Below are 27,651 nucleotides of genomic sequence, written 5' to 3'. Positions count from 1 at the left end.
GCCTGGGAAACTCATTATCTCTGATTCCATTCTGAATGATGATCTTGCCAGGAAAAGTATACTTAGTTGTAGGTTTTTTCCTTTCAGCACTTTGAATATATCAGACAAAGTTTCTGCTGAAAAATCTGATAGTCTTATTTAGCATGCTGGCTCTTTAAGGGTGGAGGCTCAGTTTCCTGTTGCCCTCAGACTCTCCCAGAGTTAACCCTTTCTGGTTTTTAAAGCTCTATGAAATTAAGCCCCACTAAGTTTTAAAGCTACCGGAATTACTGAACACTGCTGGTTTTCAAAGTCAGACATTATGGGGACTTGTCTTTCCAGTACAGATCCCCAGGGCCAGTGGTGCCCACAGTGGACTCGGATCCCCTCACTCCTTCAAGCTGGGGATGTCTCTCCTGTTGGTGATGAGTCACACTGGGGAGTTGGTTCCCGATCACATCTCCACCCCTCCTATCCTTTTTGATGTGGTCTTCTCTCTACGACTAGCTGTAGGAGGTCTGTTCTGCCAGTGTTCAGGTCATTTTTGGGAAGAGTTGTACATCTGGTTGTTGTCTCAGTGTGTGGGTGGAACAGGGGCTGCTCAGCATTCTCCTACTCTGCCATCTTGCTAAATTGCATCTACATTCCTCTTTATTTGTTAGACTCTGGTCGCAAGAGACAGAAAACCAATGTGAAATAGCTTCTACCCGAAGAAAATTCAGATGTCTCATGGTAAGCAAGGGCAGCAACATCTGGATCCAGGGACAGGAATGCTGACAAGAGAGCTCTCCCTGTCATCTCTTTTTGTTCCTTTTCATCCTCTCTTCAGACCATTTGCCTCTATTTCCTTCATCCTGGTGACAAAACACATAACACAAAGATCCTGAACTTTACATGTTACTGGTAGCTTCAACTATCTGGAAAAAGAATGACTTGAGTCTTAGATCAAAGTTTTAATATCCTGTGAAGAAACTGTATTGACTCAGCTTGGATCTGATATCCACCCCTAGACCAATAAATTTTGGCCAAGGTCTAAATGACATTTGAACTAAACTTGCCACTCCCAAATTAACCACATGGATAAATAGGGAGAAGGGATAGTTCCTAGAAAGGGGAGGGAATGCACAGAAAAGAAAGTGGGTGAGTTATGCGTGCACAAAATAATGGAATCCAGTCAAGAACACAGTGGACTTTTTCTCTAAGTCCAACCTGCCCTCAAATCCACTCAAGGTCTTTCCTCCAACCTGATGATGGCAAGTAGAGAGAAATGCAGTATAGAGAGTTCTCTTCATAGGCAGGTTTAGGAACTCTGAATCATTGTTTGGTAGTGAAGTTTAGTTCTGTTGTTGCTGTTTCTTTATTTTTTATTATTTACTTTTGAGAGAGAGAGAGAGTGTGTGTGTGTGTGTGTGTGCGTGCACACGTGTGCAAGGAGGGGAGGAGCAGAGAGAAAGGAAGAGAGAATCCCAAGCTGGCTCCTCTAGTCCAATGTGGGGCTTGAACTCACGAACCATGAGGTTATGACCTGAGCTGAAACCAAGAGTCTGATGCTTAACTGACTGAGCCACCCAGGAGCCCCAGCTGGGAAGTTTTTGAAAAAGCAACATTCTTTCCGATTACAGAAGGGTGGGAAACAAGAAAGAGACAGCTCACTAAATTGAATAAGGGGTGAGCTAAGATTTTTATCTCTTGGTATCTTGCCAGAGAAACATTTTGCTATAGTGATTGAAGATTAATAATATCAGAGAGAGGGATAGAAAATAACTCAGAGTGGTCCTACCCTAATACAGTAATATTTGCTTTATGCCGGCTTCATGAAAAGACTTTGTTACATTCTAGATACGGTCTTTTGGGACCCAGAGATAAAGAGTGCAATGGTAATGGATTACTGGCTGCTCAGGGCTAATTTTACAAGTCTGAAGATAGGAGATCAAAGCAGAAAAATCATAAAAAAGGAGAGTAGGCTAAGTCCTTACCCTCCCCCGCCCAACACACACAAAACAATGTTAATAACAGCCCCATTCTGAGCAAAATGGAAATGAATTGAGATTTAATCATTTGGGCTCCCACAAAAAAATTAAGAAAGGATCGACGAGAAACCAGTAATGCTGGTTGCCTGCAGGAAAGCTGAATGGTCAGGGTACAATGGTTAGAGGAACTCTTTTCACTGTCTACTCTTATATTTTTACATTTGGACCCATATAATACCTAGTAAAAATAAAATAAAATTCGTTAAAACATTTTAAAATTATAAAATCACTAAGAGATAACTGGAAGAAAGAATGAATAGGATATAAGTTTCTGGCCAGACCTTATGTATAAATTTTACAACAAAGAGGAGACTATTTTGAAAATGCAGAATTTAGGTGGGGGGATGGCACAACTTAAAATACGAGTCCAAATTTACGTGCCCAGAAACACTTTCAGTAAGCATATTAACAGCAGGTTCTGCCTCTCTCTTTGTAATGAAGACCATATAAAAAGGAAAAAGCCATCCTTAAAGCTGTCTCGAGATCTCCTCCCAACGTCTGCACCCTGTCTGCCTCCCACTTGATCAGAACTAATGCCCAGTGAAGGGAGCCATTAGGTATGCGGTACTTGGGACTGGCCCCTCTATGCCCCCAGCACAGAGAATCATCTTTGCACACTTGTGTCCTCTCTCTCCAGACACAGAAACATACACTACAACATACTTCTGTGTGCCAGGCACTGTACTATGTATAGATTATGCAGATGAACAAAACACTGGTAAGAAGGGGAGGGGAGAAGAGGGGAGGTGAGGGGACAGGGGGGGAGGGGAGGGGAGGGAAGGGAAGGGAAGGAAAAATGGGAAAGGGAAGGAAGGGAGGGGAAAAGAGAAGGAAAGAAACAAAAAGAAAAGAAAGAAAAGAAAAGAAGTAAGTAAAATCAAAGTTTCTCCCTAAGAAGTTCATAAATTTGAACTTCTCCCTAAGAAGTTCATAGTTTGGCATGATGATGCTAAAGCCTGTTCCTTCTTGTTTATTTGCTTGAGTTACTTAAAAACAAAGCCTCAGAAATAACCAAACTCAGTCACTTTCTTACCAAGAAAAAAAGGGATATGTTCCTCGACACTACCGATTTCAGAATGAGAGTAGATTGCATTAGCATAGTTCATTCTTTGGGGCTTTTTTTATGATGGAAAAAAAACCCACAAAAACCTAATGTTTGTTTCCATTTCAGAAATATAAACCCTGCTGTTCCTCTTTAATTTTCTTTCCTGATTTTACATCCTAGGGCATCAATCCTAATCATTTTATTTCCTTTTTGTATTTGGCCCTTTTGGATAATCTTTCATCTCATGTGAGCTTTTGACAGCCTTTCTTCCTCCGTGGATCAACCAAACAAGGGAGGATTCAGTTCATTATTAGATTTTTTCCATGGTGGTGAAGAATTGTAGCTGTCTTCAAATATGCAAAACATTCTTATTGTTAAAAGAAACTTATCACGCAAGACACAGAAGACTAATCAGTGGGCACAGTTATAGAGGGGTAGATTCCAGGATTGACATAGGCTGCCCCCAAAACTGTCCAGTTCCTACTTGCTCTGTGAGCACACGCAGAGACCAGATGACTGCTTCTCCAGCATGTAAAAAGGGAGAGTACAGACTCAGCAGGTGGCCAGAGCAAGTCCAGTTACATCATTTGTGGGACCCAGCACAAACTGAAAATATGGGCTCCTTGTCCAAAAAATAAGAATGTCGAGATGGTGACAATAGAGCATTAAATCAAGAGTGAGGCTCTTGCCAGATAAAACCTCATGTAGCTGGCCCTGGGTCAGAGAACTGATGGTGAGCTCAAGAGGGCTTCAATTTCTTCCAAAGCTGAGAAGGGAGGAAGGTGGTGCTAAAAGCAACTATCCTCAGTCACAGAATTTAGAAGAAAAACAGGGACACCTGGATGGCTTAGTCGGTTAAGCAACCAACTTCGGCTCACGTTGGGATCTCTTGGTTCATGAGTTCAAGCCCCACGTCAGGCTCTGTGCTGACAGCTCGGAGCCTGGAGCCTGCTTTAGATTCTGTGTCTACTCCTCCCCCACTCACACTCTGTCTCTGTCTTTGTTTCAAAAATAAATAAACATTTAAAAAAATATTTTAATTAAAAAAAAAAGAGAAAGTGAGGGGTCCAGGAAGGAGTTTTAAACTTGGACTCATGAACCATACCATTAATATCATATGGAAAATGTTTGTGTCTATGCAACTCTGAGAAGAAGGTCCAGAACTTTGGTCTGATTATGAAAGAACTTGGACACCCTTCCCCACAAAAGTCAAGAATCTCTAACCCAACTCCCTCATTCTGTCCACAAAGAAGCTGTACTTTCACAAAGTTGGAGAACTAGTCCCTGTGGATTATTTTAGACTTCACATCTAAAAGGGTCTGTTAATCCTATAACTTAGTCAATTTAATTGCAATTGCCTCATCAGGAAATTTCAGGTTTGCTGTGGGTTCACTCATTTTACCATTCTTTTTTAATCTTAGGCAATGATCTGATTCATATTTTATATGAGTATATAACATTGGCTGATATTCTGTAACTTTAACTCTATAGCATTAACTTCCAAAATACTTATATTGACTTCTCAAAAAAGTATTGAAGATACATTTTAGAAACATTGATGTTGGCAGCTTGCTCTGGTCATGAGATTCATAGAGTAAAATGTCAGTCACTGCCAAGAGAGGAGGCTCCACTTCCCACCCTCTCTCCTTTTTTTTTTTCCAATGTTTATTTATTTTTGAGACAGATAAAGAGAGACAGAGTGTGAGCAGGGGAGGGACAGAGAGAGAGAGGGAGACACAGAATCCGAAGCAGGCTCCAGGCTCTGAGCTGTCAGCACACAGAGTCCGGCATGGGGCTTGAACTCACGAACCATGAGATCATGACCTGAGCCGAAGTTGGACGCTCAGCCAACTGAGCCACCCAGGCGCCCCCCCCTCTTATTACTCAGGCATGATTGCAGAAATATGTAAATACACAATTTTAATCAGAAATACTAACATATGCAGAAACAATGATTTATGACATAAATGTTATTTTCACATTCCTTTCTCAAGTGTCTGTGTATCTTGCCCTGAAAGCCCAACATGATCAAACTTGGCTAATTATCTTTTCCACTCAACTTCCTCTTGGATATGTCCTCACTAGTATTTTCCTGATGTGACCTGAGACTTATTTCTCATTCACACTGTTCTCCTTAGGGGCCATTCAGCCCATTCGGGTCTTCAGTTCTATATTTTATTTTTGTCATGTAGTCTTTTGAAATATTTCTCGTTTAATCTTCACAAATATCCCACAAAGTATGGCCTATTGTATTTTCAAAGATGGCCATACCAGTACATCTCAACCCATATGTTCTTCTTGTAGTATGACATTGACTCCACCAAAAGGTGGGGTCCTGTTTGCTGCTTGGGAATTTGGGTAGGCCTGGAACTATGATGGCTGTGACCCTGTGTGACTTCTGAGGCTAGGGCACAAAACTCAAAAGACCTTTCCTCAGCTCTTTGTCCCCTTGGGACATGTGCATTCAGCCCTCAGCTGAATGTAAGAATTTCAGCTATCCTAAAGTGGCCAAGCTGGAAAGGTCACATGGAGAGACCTTGGAGGGAGGGAGAGAGAGAAGAGAGAGACCTAAGGATCTTCTTCAGTCCCAGCTGAGTCTTCCTAGCCAAGCTACCAGACATGTGAGTGAGTAAACCTCCAGATAATTCCAGCCCTCAGTCTTCAAACCACCACAACTGGCACCACCTAGAGCAGAAATAAGCCAGCCCCTCCCATCTCTGCCCAGATTTTCCAAAACAAATGTTTTCTTGTTTAAAGCCAAGAAATTTTCTGGTTTTAAACTATGAAGTTTTGGGGTCATTTGTTACACAGCTGTAGTCACTAGAGCAGTGGTCGTGTCACTCTTAGGATTCATGTGGACGTAGGTAATTGACAAGTCAACTTACACTTGTCCAAGCTTAAGAGGGATCAAGTTATGTAACTGAAAAGTCCAGGGCTGATGCTGCCATGCTTTGAACAAGGGCCATGTATGATGTCCCCCAGGCCCAGGCCCTCTGCATCTCTCCGCTCTGTCATCTCCATGCTGGCCACACTCTCCGGCTTCACATGGGCACAAAGGTGGAGCAGCTCCAGACAATTCGGATTCAATTCCGCAACAACAGCAGTGGAGAGAACTCCACTTCAGTAATTCAAACAAAGGTTTTACGCTTAATCCCAGTGGCCAAAGTTGATTTGTTTCCATCCCTGAAGCATGGAATGTGCTGATCAGCCAGGCTAGAGGCACATATATGGAAAATCGGGAAGAAAATCAAAATAACAGATAGGAAAGAACTGAAGATATTTCCCCCCAAAGACATTTCTGGATACTGACAGCAAAAGAAGGGCCCATGGATACCAGCCAGCTAAGCAGTAGATGGCAAATTATCCCTAGGCTCTGTGTGACAAAACAGAGTTCAAGTTTCTCTCAGCCGTGGCCCCACAGTTAGCTGAGTAGTTTTGTCATCTGTTGCCCTGCAATGAGCTGAGTCAGGATTTGAACACAGGTCTGTCTGATGCAAAAGTTCATTTTCTTTGCCCCAAACCATGATGGAATAGCATTCCCACTCTTTCCTCTCTTTTTCTGATATATTATAATTCACAAAGCAGAAGTAAGAAAGCTGAGGAAGAAAATCTTGCTACTAAGAATAGAAACTCTTTGTAACCTGAAAGAGGTAGTTTTCAATTATACTCTGTTTAATTCGTCCCTTTTCCTTAAACTTCCTCCAGATGCTACTGTAACATCCACCAGCATGGATGACAGCGGGCTGTCATTGGAGTTGCTGTGAGGTTCTATGCAGGAAAGGGTCTTCAGAACTAATTTTTAAGGGATTTATTCTATACCGACAGAATGGCGGTGTTGTTTTTTTTTTTTATAATAGCGTTATCAAGATATAATTCACATGTAATAGAATTCATCCATTTAAAGTGTTCAATTCAGGGGCACCTGGGTGGCTCAGTCAGTTAAGCTTCCAACTTCAGCTCAGGTCATGATCTCACAGCTCATGAGCTTGAGCCCGCGTCAGGCTCTGTGTTGACAGCTGGGAGCCTGGAGCCTGCTTCGGATTCTGTATCTCCCTCTCTCTCTGTCTCTCCCCCACTCATGCTCTGTCTCTCTCTCTCAAAAATAAACATTAAAAAATTTAAGTTTTCAATTCAGTGGTTTTATTGTATAAATAGAACGATGCAACCATCACCACAATCAACTTTAGAACATTTTCATCACCATAACCTGGTAGCGATTAGCAGCCAATGTTTATCCTACCCCCATTCCACCCCAACAACCCCATGTCTATGTGGCTTTCCTTATTCTGGACATATCTTATAAATGGAAGCGCCCAATATGTGGTCCCTGTGATTGGCTTCCTTCACTTAGCATGATGTTTTCATGTCATAGCATGTATTAGTACTTCATTTTTTTTAATGTTTTATTTTTGAGAGAGAGAGAGACACACACACACACACACAGAGTGTGAGTAGGGGAAGGGCAGAGAGAGAGGGAGACACAGAAACTGAGGCAGGCTCCAGGCTCCAAGTCGTCGGCACAGAACCCGACTTGGGGCTCAAACTAACGGACTGTGTGATCATGACCCGAGCCAAAGCCAGATGCTTAACCAACTAAGCCACCCAGGCACCCAAGTACTTCATTTCTTTTTGTTGTCAAATAATATTCCATTACATGGACCTACCACATTTTGCTTATCCATTTGTCAGTTGATGAACATTTGAGTTCTTTTTACTTTTGCAGTGCTTCTATGAACATTCATGTACAAGTTTTTGTTTGGACATATGTTTTCATCTCTCTTAGCTGTATACCTAACATTGGAATTGTTGGGTCATGTGGTAACTCTATATGTAAACTTCTGAGGAACGTCTAGGCTATTTTGCAAAGTAGTTGCACTGTTTTAGGGGTCTAATTTCCCCCCATCCTTGTCAACACTTGTTACTATCTGTCATTTTGATTATAGCCATCCTAGTAGGTGTCAGGTAGTATCTCACTGTGGTTCTAATTTGCATTTCCTTGGTGGCCCATGATGTCAGCCATCTTTTCATGTGCTATTATCCATTTGTATATCTTCTTTTGCCCATTTGTAAAATTAGGTTATTTGTCTTTTTATTAGCAACTTGTGTGAGTTCTTCATGATTCTAGTTACAAGTCCATTATCACATATATGATTCGCAAATGTTTTCTCCCATTTTCTGGGTTGTCTTTTTCCTTTTTTGATGGTGTGCTTTGAAACACAAAAGTTGTAATGTTCCCTAAGCTCCAGTATACTATTTTTTCTTTTGTCACTTGTCTTTTTGGTATCATATAAGAAACAATTGCCTAATCCAAGTTCACAAGGATTTATGCCAATGTTTTCTTCTGAGCTGTATAGTTTTAAGCTCTTACATTTAAGCGTAAACATTTATATTAAGCTCCTACATTTAAGTGTAAACATTTATATTAAGTTTGAAAATCAGAGTATGTGAATCCTTCAACTTGGTTCTTCTTTTTCAAGATTATTTTGGCAATGCTGGGTACCTTGAATTCCCATATGAATCATCTCATCAAGTTCTTTATGGCTGTGTGTTTGTTTTCATCCTTTTCCATGCATGAATCCTGTTTATAATAATATAAACTGTCATTGGTAACTTTAGCAAATTTAGAAGTAATATTTGCCCAAGACTTGTGGTTTCATTTGATCTCATCCAGGATGTTTTCTCAGTTATAATCAAAATCTTGTTTAAACTCTGGTCATCAGTTTCACAATCTGAATCATTATCAGGCCAATAAGTAAATGTGATTTTTCATTCTTTTATCTGTTGTCTCTTTGTAGACAACCTCTAGATACTGCTTGAAGAACACTTGTTTCAGTAGTTTTCTTTGGACTCAGTAAACTTCCAATCCTTGGAGAATTGGGGGCAGTATCTACTGTGAGTTAGATGCTCGATCTGATATGAACCCAGAACAGCTATTTATTTTAAGTTACTCAATCAAAATATAAAAAAGTTTCATTACAGCGTGTAATAGTAAAATGAATCTCGGCCCAACCCTAATCCTTGCATCAAGCAAGTGAATTACTCTGCCACAGATGGAAAAGGAGTTTTTGAACCCTTCCATGAGCCACTCACATCTTGCCCCCAGAAGCAGTCCACTCGCTGTTTACTGAACTGATGGCCCATTCATCAACTAGCAAGTGGCTGCCTTAACAAATGTATCTGTTTCTTTTTTTTAATGTTTGTTTATTTTTGAGAGAGAGAGAGAGAGAATTGGGGAGGGGCAAAGAGAGAGGGAGACACAGAATCGGAAGCAGGCTCCAGGCTCTGAGCTGTCAGAACAGAGCCCAAGGTGGGGCTTGAACTCACAAACCATGAGATCAAGACCTGAGCCAAAGTCAGACACTTAACTGACTGAGCCACCCAGGTGCCCCAAATGAGTCTGTTTCTCACCCCGGAAGTGGAAGCTACTACTAGAGTGGAGGATCTCAATCAGAGGCAGGACTGCAAGTTGGAAGGTCACAGAAGAAAAATCACATGTGGAGATTTGGCAAAAAACAAAACAAAAAAGCTCCTGCTTTCTATCCCCACCTCAATCCTGGAATATCAGCATAAGGGTAGAAGAAATGGGAAGGTCAGATATATTTATTTAGGATTGTCCCCTAGGTCAATCAGATAACTAGTGTTCTACAATCATCCAAGAAGAAACAGGTTTCATAAGCCAACAGAAGCAAAGACTCTAACCTTGGGGAATGAAGAGAGAGAAAAAGGAGATTGGGCTTAAAATCAATACTTTCTTTAACTTGGATCACACAGAAAATGAAAAGCAGAAAGGGGCTGTTCAGTCTTTCCAGCCAAATAGGCAAAAATAATGAAAGGATCAGAAGAGTGGAACAAAAACTTGAAAAAGACAAATGAATATATAACAGAAACTATGATGTGGAAAAAAATGAAAGAAAGGCAGAGAGAGAAATAAAGAACTTGTTCTAGGAACTCAGAGTCTGGATATGGGAATTTAACGCAAGGAGCTGCCAACTTACAATGAAATTAAACTCAAAACTAAATAAACATTAAAACAAATTCTAAATGGAATTAAAGATACAGGATCATGGAAGAGGCCTTGGGGAATGGCTCTAATTTTACTTTTGAGGAAGTGAACAAGGATATGAGAAGAAGCAGAAAAGAAGAATTGAGTAGCAGGTTTAAGGAACTTGTCAAGAAGAGAAAAGAAACTTTGGAGAAAGAGAAGTTGAAAGAGTAGAATAGTATGAAACGTACAGGGCCCTTTCAATTTAGGACATCCTATTTCCTAAGTATATGAGGCCAGACTATCTCTGGTGCAAGTTGCACAAAATTAGGTTTAAGAACATCAGCATTGTGCCTTGGAGAGAAAATAAAAGTTAAATAAGGCAAGCAACCAATTAATTAGCCTCCAGTGCTCCTCTACAGAATTTCAAGAATCTATTGGGTAAACCATTTTTTTCGAGGAGATGCTGTAGGAGATTTTGTTAATATTTCCCTGAGAAAAGTGACAAAATCAGGAAGGGAACAAAGCATAGACCAAAGGCACTGATAAATTTTTGTGTGCACTTTGTGTACTTTCAGATAAGATCACAAGGGCCACGTTTCCAACTTTCTTATTAGGTATTATTTGCAAAACTTTAAAATTTTCTTTTCCAGTTCCACCAATGAAGAGGAAGTGATTTTTGTGACATACTTGATAATTTTCTTAATGCTTATTTATTTTTGAGAGAGAGAGAGATAGAAAGCATGAGTTGGGGGGAGGAGCAGAGAGAGAGGGAGGCACAGAATCTTCTGAAGCAGGCTCAGGCTCTGAGCTGTCAGCACAGAGCCCAACGTGGGACCCAAGCTCACAAATCACGAGATCATGACCTGAGTCGAAATCGGACACTTAACTGACTGAGCCACCCAGGCATCATCCCATATACTTCACAATTTACATTATTGTTCATTTCTTATTGAAGTTTCATTGCTTTTTTGAGTGATCCACCTAGTAACTTGAGAGACTCTAGTGTAGATGGGCTAGAATCAGATTTTCCAGTTTCAAACCCCACTCCACCACTTGCTGGATTTGTAATTCAAGACAAAGTATTTAATCTCTTTGTGCTTATAAAGTAATCCCCATCTCAAAGGATTGGTATAAAGAGTAAATTAGGCAAGGAAGAGGTCAAACTTTCAGTATTTGTAGACTACATGTTACTTGACATAGAAAACCTTAAAGACTCCACCAGAAAAGTACAAGAACTGATACACAAATTCAGCAAAGTTGCGGGATATAAAATCAATGTACAGAAATCGGTTGCATTTCTATGCACCAATAATGAAGCAGCAGAAAGGGAAATCAAGGAATTGTTCCCATTTACAATTGCACCAAAAATAATAAGATACCTAGGAATAAACCTAACCAAAGAGGTAAAAGATCTGTACTCTGAAAAATATAGAACACTTATGAAAGAAATTGAAGAGGGCACAAAGAAATGGAAAAACATTCCATGCTCATGGATTGGAAGAACAAATATTGTTGAAATGTCGATACTACCCAAAGCAATCTACACATTTAATGCAATCACTATCAAAATACCAACAGCATTTTTTACAAAGCTAGAACAAACAATTCTAAAAATTTAATGGAACCATAAAAGACCCTGAATAGCCAAAGTAATCTTGAAAAAGAAAAGCAAAGCAGGAAGCATCAAAATCCCAGACCTCAAGCTGTAAAGCTGTAGTCATCAAGACAGTATGGTGCTGTCAAAAGAACATAGATCAATGGAACAGAATAGAAAAGCCAGACAAGGGCCCACAATTATATGGCCAACAAATCTTTGACAAAGCAGAAAAGCATATCCAACGGAAACAAGACAGTCTCTTCAACAAATGGTGTTGGGAAAACGGGACAGCAACATGCAGAAGAATGAACCTGGACCACTTTTTTATACCATACACAAAAATAAATGCAAAATGGATGAAAGACCTAAATGTGTGACAGGAAACCATCAAAATTCCAGAGGAGAACAGGGAGAAACCTCTTTGACCTCAGCCCTAGCAACTTCTTACTAAATATGTCTCCGGAGACAATGGAAGGAAAAACAAGAATGAACTGTCAATACTTCATCAAGATAAAAAGTTTCTATACAGCAAAGGAAACAATCTACAAAATTAAAAGGCAACCCTCAGAATGGGAGAAGATATTTGCAAATAACATATCTGATAACGGGTTAGTATCCAAAATCTATAAAGAACTTATCAAACTCAACAACCAAAAAATAAATAATGCCATTAAGAAATGGGCGGAAGACATGAACAGACATTTTTCCAAAGAAGACATCCAGATGGCTAACAGATACATGAAAAGATGCTCAACATCAGTCATCATCAGGGAAATACAAATCAAAAGCATAATGAAATATCACCTCACACTTGTCAAAATGGCCAACATTAACAACACAGGAAACAGCAGATGTTGGCAAGGATGTGGAGGAAGGGGAACGCTTTCACGCTATTGGTGGAAATGCAAACTGGTGCAGCCATTCTGGAAAACAGTATGGAGGTTCCTCAAAAAGTTAAAAATAGAACTGTGGTTTTCCTGGATGGCTCAGTTGGTTAAGCATTGACACTTGACTTTGGCTTAAGTCATGATCTCACAGTTCATGGGATCAGGCCCTATGTCAGGCTCTGTGCTGACAGCATGGAGCCTGCTTGGGATTCTCTTTCTCCCTCTCCCTCTGCACTTCCCCAACTCATGCACACATATGCGCACACTCTCTTTCTCTCAAAATAAATAAATAAATGTTTAAAAAAAATAGAATTACCCTATGATCCAGCAATTGTACTACTAGGTATTTACCCAAAGGATACATAAATTATGTAAAGAGCCCAAGTGTCCACCCACTGCTGAATGGATAAGGAAGATATATACGGAATGGAATATTACTCAACCATCAAAAAGAATGAAATCTTGCCATTTGCAATGATGTGAATGGAGCTAGAGTGTATTATGCTAAGTGAAATAAATCAGTCAGAGAAAGGCAAATACCATACGGTTTCACTCATATGTGGAATTTAAGAAATAAAACAGATGAACATAGGGGAAGGGGGAAGATAAGGGAGGGAAGCAAACTAGAAGGGTCTCTTAACTATAGAGAAAAAACTGAGGGTTGATGAAGAGAGGGAGGTTGGGAATGAGCTAAATGGGTGACGGGTATTAAGGAGGGCACTTCTTGTGATGAGCACAGGGTATTACATGGAAGTGATGAATTTTACACCTGAAACCAGTATTATCACACGTGTTAATGAACTAGAATTTAAATAAAAACTTGAAATTAAAAAAAAGAGAGTAAATTAGGTAATTTTTGTAGAATGTTGGCTGCAATGCCCTGTCCATAGTGAGTGCTCAATAAATAGCAGTTATTGTTTTTCTATTATTTTTATTTGGAATAACCTTTGTCCTAAACACTAAAAGAAGGTTATGTTCCAAAGAGAAGGAAAGAAATGGGCACTTAGTAGCATTAGGAAGAAAGGGCGGCCTTAGTTTCTTATTTTAAAGTGAGAATCATGAAAGCACCCAAGCAATTGTGAACATCACATGGAACAGCATATGCAAAGCACCCCACATGACATTTGGCACAAAATTGATCAGGATACTTCATGACAAACATTAGGTTGGTGCCGATTAGAAATGAGCTCTAAATTGAGAACATGATTATGTTGTACCAACAACCAGCAGTGGAATCTAGCCACACCCACACTTTGTCAAAAAGGATAATCACATGATAGCACCATAACCACATCAAAGTACCACAAAGCAAACCCTAGGTTTTTAATGCAGAGATGTATCACTATTAGAGATTCAGATTAAACATAAATAATTTTTTAATCCTTTTGGGGGAGTGAGTTTTGTTTCCAAGCAAAAAGATCTTGAAACCTTGAGATTTCAAGGGGGAAGGGGGCGCCAAGGAAGGAGAAAAGGACCCAGAATGGGGAGATTCTAAGACCCTGTTGTCTATTTCACACCTCAGTCACAATTCACGTGAGCATTTGAAAGCAGAGTGGGAAGAAACTTTGATGTGTACAGTGTGGTTGCCTCTGGGGAACTGAGTAAAGCAGACATAGAAGGGCTTTGGTGTTGAGCAAGTGAGAGAAGGTCTGTTGAGGAAAAGTGGATCTGCAGTCAGGAGGAAGGGGAGGCAATGCTCTTTACTGTGTGAGCTGACCTGAACACTAGGAAAGGTGTTGCCATGAAAAACAGAAAATTAGTGAGCCTTATGCCTGCATTTGGGCTTTTGCTGAGATGTGTTGGTATCACATAGAAACATCTTACAAGGGGCACCTGGGTGTCTCATTGGGTTCAGCATCCAACTCTTGATTTCAGCTCAAGTCATGATCTGAGGGTCATGGGATTGAGCCCCGTGTGACAAATCCCTTCTTGTAATGCAACATGGAAAGACCAGATTGATTTGGAAGGCTATGCTGTGGTTTGGGGGCTATTGAAAGTTGAGTATTTTATTTCATCAGCCTTGAAAGCTTCAGACTAAATGGTTTCTTGGTAAGTTCAACATAACCATTTTTCCCTTTGGCATATGGACAGGCAGGGCCACTGTGTGTGTGGTAACGGAGGTTGTGTCTCACCCACACAAGGTCTCCAGGGGCGTGAGTGGAAACAGATCTAGCCTGATCTCTTCACCAAGATGCAGCAGAGGAGCTGTTCAGTAACTTGCACAGCAGTTCTAAATGATTTAATAGTGGCTATGAGAACTGATCTGTTTATTCACTTAAGCTTAAGGAAAACACCTAGTGTGTTTGCATCAGAAGCCATTTGTATCTAACAAGCAAACACTAGGACCATACCTAGCTCAAGATGAGCACACTATGAGAGGCATGGACATGGGACAAAGGGAAGAGGAGATTTATGTCCTTCATCTCATCTCTCACCTACCTCATGGCCTGCCATCACCAGTGGGTAGAATTTAAAGTATGACTACACTCTCCCTAGGTGCTAGAGTAACTAGCAAATACTCTCAAAGGGGGTTGATTGAAGAGAGTTTAATGACGCTTCCCTTTACAGAAATGTGGGCAGAGTTAAGGGAAACTAGCAAGGGTTGGGGATTCCCCAGGGTTGGCTGTCTGTAAGCCCAAAGTGACAAGGGTAAGAGTAGTTTCCAGAATTTCCAGGGAGAGCTGTGGCTGAAGGGATGAACTGCTCTTCAGGAACAGTAACCTTTTATAGAGAAGCAAAGTGGTGGCCAAGTGTGCATTCTTCTGTAGAATACCAACATCCTAACTCCACTACCACCCAAATAAGAATGTTCTAGAATCAAGGTCATCCTCTCCACCAATCATTGAAAAGCATTACACATTTTAGACTACATTTTTGGACTTTGACTTTCTTGTATAGTTTTTTTGTTTTTCTAGTATTTCTGATTGCTTTTTCCTCTTATAGAGAATAAATCTCCCTCTTCTCCATGTTATGAATGGATGTTAGCTTCTTATTCTAATACATGGAAGTCATTCCATTTTTCTTCTTAAAGAACACTGGATTTCTTCTTTAATTTTAATTATTGCTTTCTAGGTCTACTGAACAAAGGTCATTCTGAGATTTTTTTGTAAAAAATTATTAGAAGTGTAAGTAATTGTATTACTAGGTTAATTCTACCTCTTTATTTCACACTTTTTCCTAGTTTCTCACCCTTATTAAGCTGAATCATGTCACTAAGTAACATGTAAAAAAAGATACAACAGTAACATCTTTTTTTTTAAGTGCTAAATTTTTCTACTTAATTCTAGAATAGCTTATCTAATATGGAATGGGGCTTTAAATCCCTTGCTAGCTGGTGAAAGATGAGATACCAATCTTCAGTTATAGATTAGCTCATCTTCAAATTTAATGTATTCTGAAAACCATGTCCTTAATTACCTTGAGGTAAGATAAACCCTTGACTGCCATATGTATTACTCCAATTGTTCCTATGTTTTCACCACTTGGACATTTGCAGAAACCACTGCCTTTGGGACAAAAGAGAGACACAAAGTACTAGAAGTACCAATGAGATAGCGGCACTGGTGAAAAATGAGAAATGCCTGTACCTATCTTCCCCATTAATCTTCAATCTGAACCAGACTTCAGGCAAAACATTGAATCCCACAAAGAGATATAGAGATATAAAACTAGAAGAGATATAAAACAATCTTGGCAAAGTGTCCTTGATATGAAGGACCTTATGCCCTAAAGAGCACATGCCACAAACGTATTTTAAAGAGAAAAAGGCTGCATGCGTAATGTTAGAACAATGATGTCAAGAACAAATGACCTAAAATGACCTAAATTGTTCTGCTCCATTTCATTATCAACTCACTGAGCCAAAAACAGTGAACAAAAGATAGTCATCAACATACATCCACCTGAATGGTGCTTCTGAAGATACAACTGTCCTAAGCACTCCGAGGGCATGAGACTATGAAAGGTCAAGGACTTGCCAAGGCTTCCAGGCCTACCTATTTTCTTTTCTCTCCAGGATCTTAATATACTGTTCTCTTTTGAATCCTTCTATCCCCTTTAAATACACTCAGTTTTCTCATGTTCAAAATAAAGAACAAAAGCAAGAAAAGAGAAAGAAAATATTTTAAGTTCACTTCCCTTCTGAAGATGCTCCTTCACCGCCAAACTTATCAAAGATATTGGTTACACTTGCTGACACCGTTTCCATATGTATGTATGTATGTGTATGGATGTATAGGAAAAAGCATAGTGGATATAGGGTTCAATAATGTCCATGGTTTCAGATACCCACTGGGGGTCTTTGAACATATCCCTGTGGTTAAGGCTGGGGACTACTGTACCTTCTTAGGCAGTCTCAAACACACCCAAATCTTAATTGTCATATATATTTTCTTATGGATAACACTTTGGTTTTTTATTTTATTTTATTTTCTCTAAATATAATTTATTGTCAAGTTAGCTAACATAGTGTATACAGTGTGCTCTTGGTTTCAAAAGTAGATTTCCATGATTCATCGCTTACGTACAACACCCTGTGCTCGTCCCAACAAGTGACGTCTTCAATGCCCATCACCCATTTTCCCCGCCCCCCTCCATCAACACTGTTTGTCCTCTGTATTTAAGAGTCTCTTATGGTTTGCCTCCCTCTCTGTTTGAAACTATTTTTTCCCCTTCCCTTCCACCATGGTCTTCTGTTAAGTTTCTCAAATTCCACATATGAATGAAAACACATGATATCTGTCTTAATTAAAGTATAGTTGATATATTAGTTTCAGGTGTACAACATAGCATTTCCACAGTTATTCACAAAATGGTCATGACAGTAAGTGTGGTTACCATCTGCCACCACGCAAAGCTACTGCAATATTATTGACTGTATTCCCTATGCTGTACTTCTTATCCCTGATAATTATTTATTTTATGACTAGAAGTGTATACCCCTTAATCCTCTTTACCTAGTTTGCCTATCTGCCACTCTCCCACCCTGGCAAGCAACCACCAGTTTTTTCTCCATTTATGAGTCTGTTTCTAAGGTTTGTTTGTTTATTTGTCCTGTTTTTTTTTTAGATTCCACATATAAGTGAAATATATGGTATTTGTCTGACACATTTAATTTAGCTGAATTCCCTCTAGGTCCACCCATGTTGTAGCAGCCCTTTGAACAGCACCCAGACTTCATGTGAGAGACTCATTTGCTAATTTTAAAGTGTTGGTCTGAGGTGTAGGGACCTGGGAGTTACTCTCCAAGGATGGAAACTAGTGGGCGCCATCTTCCTGCTTCCTTCTGCCTTGCTAAAAAGTCAGGAGACACCACCTTTTTCTTTTTCTTTCTTGCTTTTTTTTTTGTTTGTTTTCTTTAAAATTCTTTTTTTCTTTTTCTTTCTTTTTTCCCTTTAGAAAATTCGTTCTTTACTCAGCAAATGCCATCTTTGCATGCTCCCTCCACCTTATTCCAGCCGGTGGGCACCATCTTAATGCTCAGCTTCCGCTGTGCTTGAGTGCCAGTATCTCCCACAGGAGAACTTCTACTCATGTCTGGTGCCCCAGCTTTTACATCTGGTGACCTAGTGTTTGTAGCTGTTACCTAGGGGATGCCCCTTGATCACTGGCTCTACAAGCCAGGGAGACTTGCACTCCTGGGTCCCATGGGATGGTAACAATCAGAGAGACAATTCATGACAGACTACAGTTCCCATGGCTCTGCATGGGCGGCAGACTAAAACACACCCCCAGTCTTTCTGTGGAAGAAGCCTATTTGTTTATACTGGAGTTTTGACATTAAGGGCAGGCTTCAGATCTGGCGCATTTCTAGAGGCTATGGAGCTATGCTTGGGGTACATAGGCTGGAAGATGTTATCTTTATGCTCCCCACTAAAGCTCACTGGTATCTCCTAGAAAGGAATTTATATACTCATCTGGAGCCCCGATATTTTCAACTGCCACCAGCAGATACCTCCAGATAGGCTGGCTCTGGTGGTCATGGGCCTTATACTTGTGGTCCTATAAGATAATACGTATTTGCATTCCTTGGAAGCTGCTGCCCTGAATGGAAGCCAGAGTCTAGGTGCTGAGATCCTCCCTTTGGGATACTAACTCGTCTTGGCACACCCTCAACTATTGGGAGCTATTAAAACTAAAATAGGCTGCCTGGACAATCCTAAAGGCTTGAGAGACAACCAAAACCTAAGGTGGAGTTGAATGATAAGTTTCATCTCTGACACAAGGCCAGCCAGCCCTTCAAGAGTAGGAGAGGTGACTATTTCATCTAATGCATATAAACCAACACAGAAAGTCAAGCAAAATGAGGAAACAGAGGACTATGTTCCAAACAAAGGAACAAGACAGAATGTCAGGGGAAAAAAAAAAACATAATAAAATGGAGATAAGTAATCTACGTGGTAAAGAGTTTAAGGCAGTGGTCATATATATGCTCACTGAACTTGGGAGAATGGATGAATACAGCGTGGACTTCAAGAGAGTGAGTTTATAAAAAAGCATGAAACAGCAGTCACAGAGCTGAATAATATGGTAACTGAAGTGAAAAATACACTAGCAGGGTTTTACAGCAGACTGAATGAAGCAGAAAAAAGGATCAGAGCAGAGGAACTCACCCAGTCAGAGCAGCAAAAAGATAAAAGAATGAAAACTGGTAAAGATAGCTTACGAGATTTAGGGAGCCACATCAAGTGGACCAACATTGCATTGGTCCCAGAGGAAAAGAGACAGAAAGGGGCAGAAAGTTTATTTGAAGAGATAATGTCTAACCTGGGGAGGGAAAGAGACATCCAGGTCCCAGAAGCCCAGATAGTTCCAAATTGAACACATCATCTATCCCACCAATTCACTTCATCTATGGTGTCTCATATTTCAGTAAATGGCACTGAACTCCAATCAACGGAGCAGGTCAGAAGCTCAGGGGTTGTCCTAGCCACCCAGTACTTGCTTCTCCTCCATGTCCAAACAATCACAAAGAGTTGTTCGTGTTACCTTCTGAATATCTCAGTCAATTTCTTTTTATCTCCTCTCTTGCCACCGTAGTTTAATCTACCCTCAACTCTCACCTGGACCATTGTAAAAGCCTCTCACCTGGCCACCTCATATCCTCCATCCAGTTGTCTACTTTGTTGGTGAATTGATTTCTCTTTAATCTAAATATGAGCATGCCATTTCCCAACTTAAAAGCCTATCAATGAATTCCAATTGCTCTGAAGATCAGGAACAAAATTTGCATTCTGTGTATAATGTGACCCCTATCCCCCTTTTCCAACCTCATTTCTCAATGCTCTTCCCTCATGGGAGTGACTCTCAGATCTCTGGTCACTTTGGCCTTCTTCCAGTTCCCAGAGCATGCCATGCTTAGTCCTTGCTCAAGGCATTTGCATAGTGTTTTTTCTCTCCCCAGTACGCTTTCTTCTCCCCATGTTTACCTAGTTAATTCTTTCCCTTCCTGCAGATTTTAATTCAAACATCACTTTCTCAGTGAGGCATTCCCAGAACTACCAGCCCAGGTCAGGACCATCTTTTAGACATTATTTCAGCCTCTTGTATCATCTTTTCCCACCACTTGTCATGGCTCATAATTCAATGTTTGACCCCTCTGTCTTCCCAACTTGACTGTAAACTCCATGAGAGCATAAACAGCCTCAATGTTTCTATCACAGTGTAGCCCAAACATCAGGCACATCAGTTGAAACAAAATAGATGCTGAATAAATAAACAAGTCGGTAATGGTGTTTTATTGTGCAAGGCAGGCAATAAGAGGTAAAGAAAGATATTAATTCTATGCCTTATGTAATGCAATAAATATAAAAGGACTCAGAGGAGGAAAAAAATCAATATAAATAAATTTTCCAGTGACATATTTATGAACCTTTTAGGAATTGGACCAAAAGGTAGTTGGGAAATGGTATATAACTTTCTGCCACATCCTCTGCGGTGCTGACAGATTTAATCTGGAAAGATAAACCTCCCAATAATAGATTCTTTAAAAAAAAACTGACAGAAATAGAACAAGAGTTTATGATTTATGAGACAATTGGAAATCTGAGCACTGGTTTTATTATATTAAGGAATTATGTTTTGGTTGATAACAGTATCGTGGTTATAATTTAATAGAGAGTATTTTTCTCTTAGAGATCTATATTGAAATACTTACTCATAAAATGGTGTGGTATCTACGATTTTCTTCAAAATAGTATTTAAAGTGTTACATTTGCCAAGATTGACCCTGAGCTGGCAGTTGTTGGAGATGGATGATGTATGCATCATGTTTTATAATGTCATGCTATTTTTCCATATGTTTGAAATTCACAGTTAAAAAGTTGTTTAAAAAGAAAGAAACAAGCAAAAGAAATGCACCAGGTCAAATCTGTTCACTGAAGAATTCCAGCAAGTAACGGTTACGTTGTATAAACTTTTCCAGAACATAGGTAAAGAAGCAAAGTTTCTCAAGGCATTCTTTGAGGTTAGTACAACTCTAATAATAAAACAGCAGAAGGAGGGGCACCTAGGTGGCTCAGTCTGTTAAGCGTCCAACTCTTGATATGGCTTGGGCCATGATCTCATGGTTCATGAGTTCAAGCCCCACATTGGGCTCTACGCTGACAGTGCAGGTTCTGCTTGGGATTCTGTCTCCCTCTCTCTGCCTCTCCCCTGCTCGCTCTGTCTCTCAAAAATAAACAAACTTAAAAACATCAATAAAAATAAAACCACACAAGGATATAGTATTAAAATATACAACTCTAGGCTAATACTATTCCTGAACCTACTTTAGGTGTAATATTAACAAATTGCAATACTAACAAATTGAATATAGCAATATATTAAAGAGTACTTACATGAGTAAGTAAGGTTTACTCCAGGTAAACAAAGTCAGTTCAATATTAGGAAATCATTCTATATAATTTACCACACTGAAAGATTAAAAGAAAAAGACATTTCAGGGGCACCTGGGTGGCTTAATGGTTAAGCACCCAACTCTTGATTTTGGCTCAGGTCATGATCTCACAGTTGTGAGATTGAGTCCCAAGTCGGGCTCTGTGCTCACAGCATGAAGTCTGCTTGGGATCCTCTCTCTCCCTCTCTCTCTGCCTCTCCTCCACTGGCTCACATTCTCTCTCTGTCTCTCTCTCTCAAAATAAATAAATAAACTGAAAAAAAAACTTAAAAAAAAAAAGAAAAAGCCATTTCATTAGCTACCAAAAAAGTATTTTAGAAGAGTCAATACCCATTCATGTTTAAAAACAGAAATGCATAGCAAACCAGAACATTAAAATCAATTTACAATATAACAGAACAGATGGTAACTATACTGTGGTAGTGAACACAGCATAATGTATAGACTTGTCAAATCCCTGAATTGTACACCTGAAACTAAGGTGTCTCAACTATCCTCAAAAAAATCAACTTAAACTTTTTACCCAATATTGTCCTGAATTCTATAAATATTCAAGATAATCTATGTGTTGAATACTCCTGTCATGGATGGTGGGACGTTCTCAGGCCCAGCACAGGCCAATGCAACTGAGTAGTAAAGGACAGTGAAGGGAGCAAAACTCAGCAGAGGTGAAGATGGGGGGGGGGGGTGGTGCGGGGTGTACGTGACGCTATCTCTTACTTGAAAGAGAGCAGAGCAAGAAGAGGCAAGAAAGATGGACACCTGCTCCACTCCCTAGGGTGTAAGACAGAGCCCAAGGTTCTATTTTGTATATAACATATTATTTTTAATTAAAGAATAGTTGACATATAATACCTTATATATATTTTTTTCTCGTTTTAGAGAGAGAGAGAGAGAGAGGAGGGGAGAGGGGAAGAGGGAGAGAAAATCTTAAGCAGGCTCCATGCTCAGCACAGAGCCTGATGTGGGTCTTGATTGTACAACCCTGGAATCATGGCCTGAGCCCAAATCAAGAGTCAGATGCTCAACCAACTGAGCCACCCAGACACCCCTCTATTTTTTATTTTTTGAGGAATTTCCTTACTATTTTCCACAGTGGCTGCACCAATTTACATTCCCATCAATGATGCACAAAGGTTCCCCTTTCTCCATATCTTTGCCAACACTTGTTACTTCTTGTCTCTTTGACAAGAAGTATCCATTCTGACAGGTGAGGGTTATAGCTCATCATGGTTTTGATTTGCATTTCCTTCAGGATTAGTGATGTTGAGCATCTTTTTATGTATCTCTTGACCATCTAAATGTCTTTTTGGGAAAATATTTATTCAGGTCCTCTGCCCATTTTTAAATCAGATTGTTTTATGGTGTTGAGCTGTATGAGTTATTTATATATTTTGGTTATTAACCCCTTATCAGATGTATATATCATTTGCAAATATCTTCTCCCATTCAGTAGGCTGCCTTTTCATTTTGCTTATAGTTTCCTTCACTGTGCAAGAGCTTTTTTGGTGGTGTAGTCCCCATGGTTTATTTTTGCTTTTGTTTTCTTTACCTTAGGAGACAGATCCAGAAAAATATTTCTAAGACTGATGTCCGAGAGATAACTGCCCAAATTTTCTTCTAGGAGTTTTATGGTTTCAGATCTAACACTTAAGTCTTTAATCCATTTTGAATTTATATTTTGTGTATGGTGTAAGAAAGTGGTCCAGTTTCATTCTTTTACTTGTAGCTGTCCAGTTTTCCCAGCACCATTTGTCGAAGAGACTGTCTTTTTCCTGTTGCATATTCTTACCTCCATTGTCATAGGTTAATTGACCATATAAGTGTGGCCTTATTTGGGGCTCTCTGTTTTGTTCCATTAACCTGTGCATCTATTTCTGTGCGAATACCATACTGTTTTGATTACTACAGCTTGGTAGTATAGCTTGAAATCTGGAATTGTGATGCCACCAGGCTTTTTTCTCTCTCAAGGTTACTTTGGCTCTTCATGTCCTTTGTGGCTCCATACAAATTTTAGGGGTATTTGTTTTGGTTCCGTGAAAAATTCTATTGGTATTTTGATAGGGATTGAATTGAATGTATATTTGCTTTGAGTAGCATGGACATTTTAACAATATTAATTTTTCCAGTCCATGAGCATGGGATATCTTTTCATTCATGTGTGTCTTCTTCCATTTCTTTCATCGGTGTGTTATAGTTTTCAGAGTATAGGTCTTTGACCTCTTTGCTCAAATTTATTCCTAGGTATTGTTTTTGGTGCAATTGTAAATGGGATTATTTTCCTTACTTTTCTTTCCGCTAATTTGTTATTAGTATATAGAAATACAAAAGATTTGTATATTGATTTTGTAACCTTCAACTTTACTGCATTCTTTTATTACTTCTAATAGCTTTTTGTTGGACTTTTTATGGTTATCTATATATAATATCACATCATCTGCAAGCAGGACAGTTTTACTTCTTCCTTAGCAGTTTGGGTGACTTTTATCTCTTTTCATTGTCTGATTGCCTGACTAGGATTTCCAGTACTATGTTGAATAAAAGTGATGAGAGTAGACATCCTTGTCTTATTCCTGATCTTAGAGGAAAAAAATTTCAGCTTTTCGCCATCGAATATGATGTTATCTATGAGTTTGTCATATATGGCCTTTATTATGTTGAGGTATGTTCCCTCTATACCAAGGTTGTTGAAATTTTTATCATGAATGGATGCTTAATTTTGTCAAGTGGTTTTTATGCATCAGTGAGATGATAATGTGATTTTAATCATTCATTTTGTTCATGTGGATTATCACATTTTTGATTTGAGGATATTGAACCATCCTTGCATCCCTGGAACAAATCCCACCTGATTTTACTGAATGATCCTTCTAATGTATTATTGAATTTGGTGTCCCAATATTGTAAATATTGAGTACTTTTGTCTCTATGTTCATCAAGGATATTGGCCTCTCATTTTCTCTTTTAGTACTATCTGTCTGGTTTTGGTAACAGGGTTATGCTGGCCTCAGAATCAATTTGAAAGCATCCCTCCCTTTCAGTGTTTTGGAATACTTTTAGAAGGATAAGTATTAACTCTTCTTTAAATGTTTGGTAGAGTTTACCTCTAAAGCCATCTGGTATTGGACTTTTGTTTGTTGATAGTATTTCAATTACCAATTCGATTTCATTACTAGTTATCCATTTGTTCAGATTTTCTATTTTCCTGATTCAATCTTGGACGATTGTATGTTTCTAGAACTTTATCCATTTCTTCTGAGTTGTCCAATTTGTTGGCATATAATTTTTCCTAGTAGTCTCATAATCCTTTATATTTTTATGCTATGAATTGTGCCTTATCTCTTTTTCTGATTTTATTTAAGTCCTCTCTTTTTTCTTGATGAATCTGACTAAAGATATATCAATTTTTTTACTTTTTCAAAGAATCATCTCTTAGTTTCATTGATATTTTTGGTCTATATTTCATTTATTTATTTAGTATTTCTGATCTTTAGTATTTCTTTCCTTCTACTAAGTGTGGGTTTGTTTATTCTTTTTTTTTCTATTTTCTTTCAGTATATGATAGATTGAGATTTTTTTCTTGTTTCTTGAGGTAGGCCTGTGTCACTATAAATTTTCCTCTTAAAATTGCTTCTACTGAATCCCAAAGTTTTTGGAACATTTGTGCTTTCATTTTCATTTGTCTTCAGGTATATTTTATTTCTTTTTTGATTTCTTAATTGACCCATTTGTTGTTTAGCCTCTCTGTTTATGAGGTTTTTTAGGTTTTTTAATTGTAATTGATTTCTAGTTTTGTATCCCTATGATTGGAAAAGATGTTTGATAAGATTTCAGTCTTTTTGAATTTATTAAGACTTGTTTTGTGGCTTAATATATCACCTATCATGGAGAATATTCCCTGTGTACTTGTAAAAATGAGGATTATTTTGTTTTGGTACGAAATGTTCTCTATATGTGTTAAGTCCATCTGGTGTAATGTGTTGTTCAAAGCCACCATTGCCCTACTGATTTCCTGTAATAGTTGCTTAATTTAAAAAATTAAAAATTAAGGGGCGCCTGGGTGGCTGTGTCGGCAGAGCATCCGACTTCAGCCTAGGTCATGATCTCACAGTGTGTGGTTTCGAGCCCCGTGTCAGGGTCTGTGCTGACATCTTGGAGCCTGGAGCCTGCTTCGGATTCTGTGTCTCCCTCTCTCTCTGCCCCTCCCCCGTTTGCACTATCTCTCTCTCAAAAATAAATAAACATTTAAAAAATTGTTTAATTACAAATTACAAAATAATGCACAAATGATCAACAAATTATATAGATCAAATTTATTGCATAAATTTCCAGTTTACCACCTTTCTATCTCTGGCAGCCCAGCATTTATCACATGATAAAAATTATACAAACTTCTAAATGTGTAAAAATAATTGGAATGAATAAATATAATCTGTATAAATTTCCTTCCTCTTTGATTTTTAACATATATCTATGTACCAATTAGACTTTGGAACCCACGGAGCATTTATGCCCATTTTTGCTTTCCCAAATTATGTAAATCCTCACACTTCAGTAGATTCATACACATCAGTAATTATTTTGTATAATTTCATTGTGAAGAACCTTGTGAATTTTCAGCAAACGTAATCTGGCACAGAGCTTTAAAGTCATTCTTAAAACTTGAATATTGTTGGCACATGAAGGACTACACAAAAATATCCAGAATATGGGGATAGCATACGGAGAAAAAAAATCATCTGAAAGTGAAAACAGAAAGAAATATAATCATAACACCAAAAGCTGAAGAGACAGCTTACAACTGTGTTGCTTGATTTGGAAAACGGTTGATTCCTGTGTCAAGAAGACATAGTTCATATGTCACTGATGTAAAATGAAACCGTTCCCCTTCTCCAATTGCATTGTAACTTGCCTGGCACACTGAAATGGTACCTGTGGAATTTGCACTGTTTTCTGATACTATCCAGGAGGTGCTTTGATTCTAGAAGACAGCCCTAATAACCTTGAACTTACTGCCAGAATGAAGAAAGCTAATTTTCCAGACTTAAATGGCTTAATGAAGATGTCTTTTGAGAGCATCTAACACTCTGTGTCTTATTCTGTATCTACCAACCAAAGTATTAATATGTAAACAGTTTTTCAGGGAGTAACTGCTATATACAGATAGTGGAATCCCAATTTCAGGTCAGGTTTATTTCACATTGCAATTTATTAAATTTTCCCTTAAAGCAACCAAACTTGAAGTTTCTTGTGAGCTTGGTTGGTGTTTCACAAGTCTTTATAGCTTAATCAGCATTGAGCAAGCAATTGATGGAACTATTTCTGGTCCAGCTCTAGGACCATGAAGATACCCTAAAGACATTTTTTATCTGAAGAACATAATGACCTCTTTGGTGCTTCTTTCTTCATTTGCAATAGGTATTTACTCTCCAAATAAGAAAATATCAATAATAAATATCCAACTTGCTAATATCTATTTAGTATTTGGCCATTTCTTAATACGTATTTTATTTCTTTGCTTATGCCCACTAAAATGGGCAACAAAGGAAGAAAATTATACAAGATTAAAATTTCCAACACCTTGTTTCATTTGAAAAAAAAAAAAAAAAAGATTTGTCTGTCCCCAAAAACTTCATGTGTGTAGATTTGATTTTTGTAGTCCCAAGGTATCCTGTGATACAGGGTCTGAGCTCACTCTGGAGACAGAAAACCAGACCTGGGCAGAATGGAGCTTGAGAAAGTGAGAATTACAAAGACTGGTCTGAAAACAAATAACAAGGAAATTGTTTAAAAAAACAAAACAAAACAAAAAAAAACAGAGGAAATGATGGCACAAATTTATTCCTAAATTTGGAAGCATTTGGGACCAGGTATCCATTTAGCCACCAGGACATAGGAAGGAGAAATCCAAATAGTCAAAAACTCAGTAGGCAAGCAGGTAATCTTATAATTGTCTAATAGAAATCCCAAGCTTAAACTGCCCAAATTGAGCTTTTAATTTGATCCACTAAATCTCTTTCCAAAGTTGTCCACAACTCGTGTAATGAGACCACCCTGTAGTTAAAGTCAAAATCTAAGAAGAATCATTGATTCCACTCTTCTCCATCTAGTCCTAATGAATCTCCTCCTACTCTCCCACACACCTTATTTCTCAGCAAATCCTGTTAACTTTCCAAATATCTCTGATCGTTTATCCTCTTTCCACTACTGCCCTCTTAATCCAACCCTCTTA

General features: G+C 38.8%; 1 protein-coding gene and 1 long non-coding RNA gene across 2 annotated transcripts in view; one reads left to right on the top strand and one right to left on the bottom strand.

The window, feature by feature from the left end:
• Positions 1–20,143, bottom strand: part of LOC128314813 (uncharacterized) — a 34,138-nt gene extending 13,995 nt beyond the window's left edge. The window contains exon 1 of the long non-coding RNA XR_008296899.1: positions 19,610–20,143. This is a non-coding gene — a long non-coding RNA (uncharacterized LOC128314813). The remainder of the gene's footprint in view (positions 1–19,609) is intronic.
• The window catches only part of NAMPT (nicotinamide phosphoribosyltransferase), a 220,897-nt gene that overhangs the window by 148,396 nt on the left and 44,850 nt on the right, over positions 1–27,651 (top strand). The gene's annotated exons all lie outside the window — the stretch shown is intronic.

This window comes from Acinonyx jubatus, chromosome A2 (genome assembly GCF_027475565.1).
Source record: "Acinonyx jubatus isolate Ajub_Pintada_27869175 chromosome A2, VMU_Ajub_asm_v1.0, whole genome shotgun sequence".
Classification (NCBI taxonomy): Eukaryota; Metazoa; Chordata; class Mammalia; order Carnivora; family Felidae; genus Acinonyx; species Acinonyx jubatus.
The sequence above is the reverse complement of the archived record's forward strand: the minus strand, read 5'-3'. Positions and strand labels throughout refer to the sequence as shown.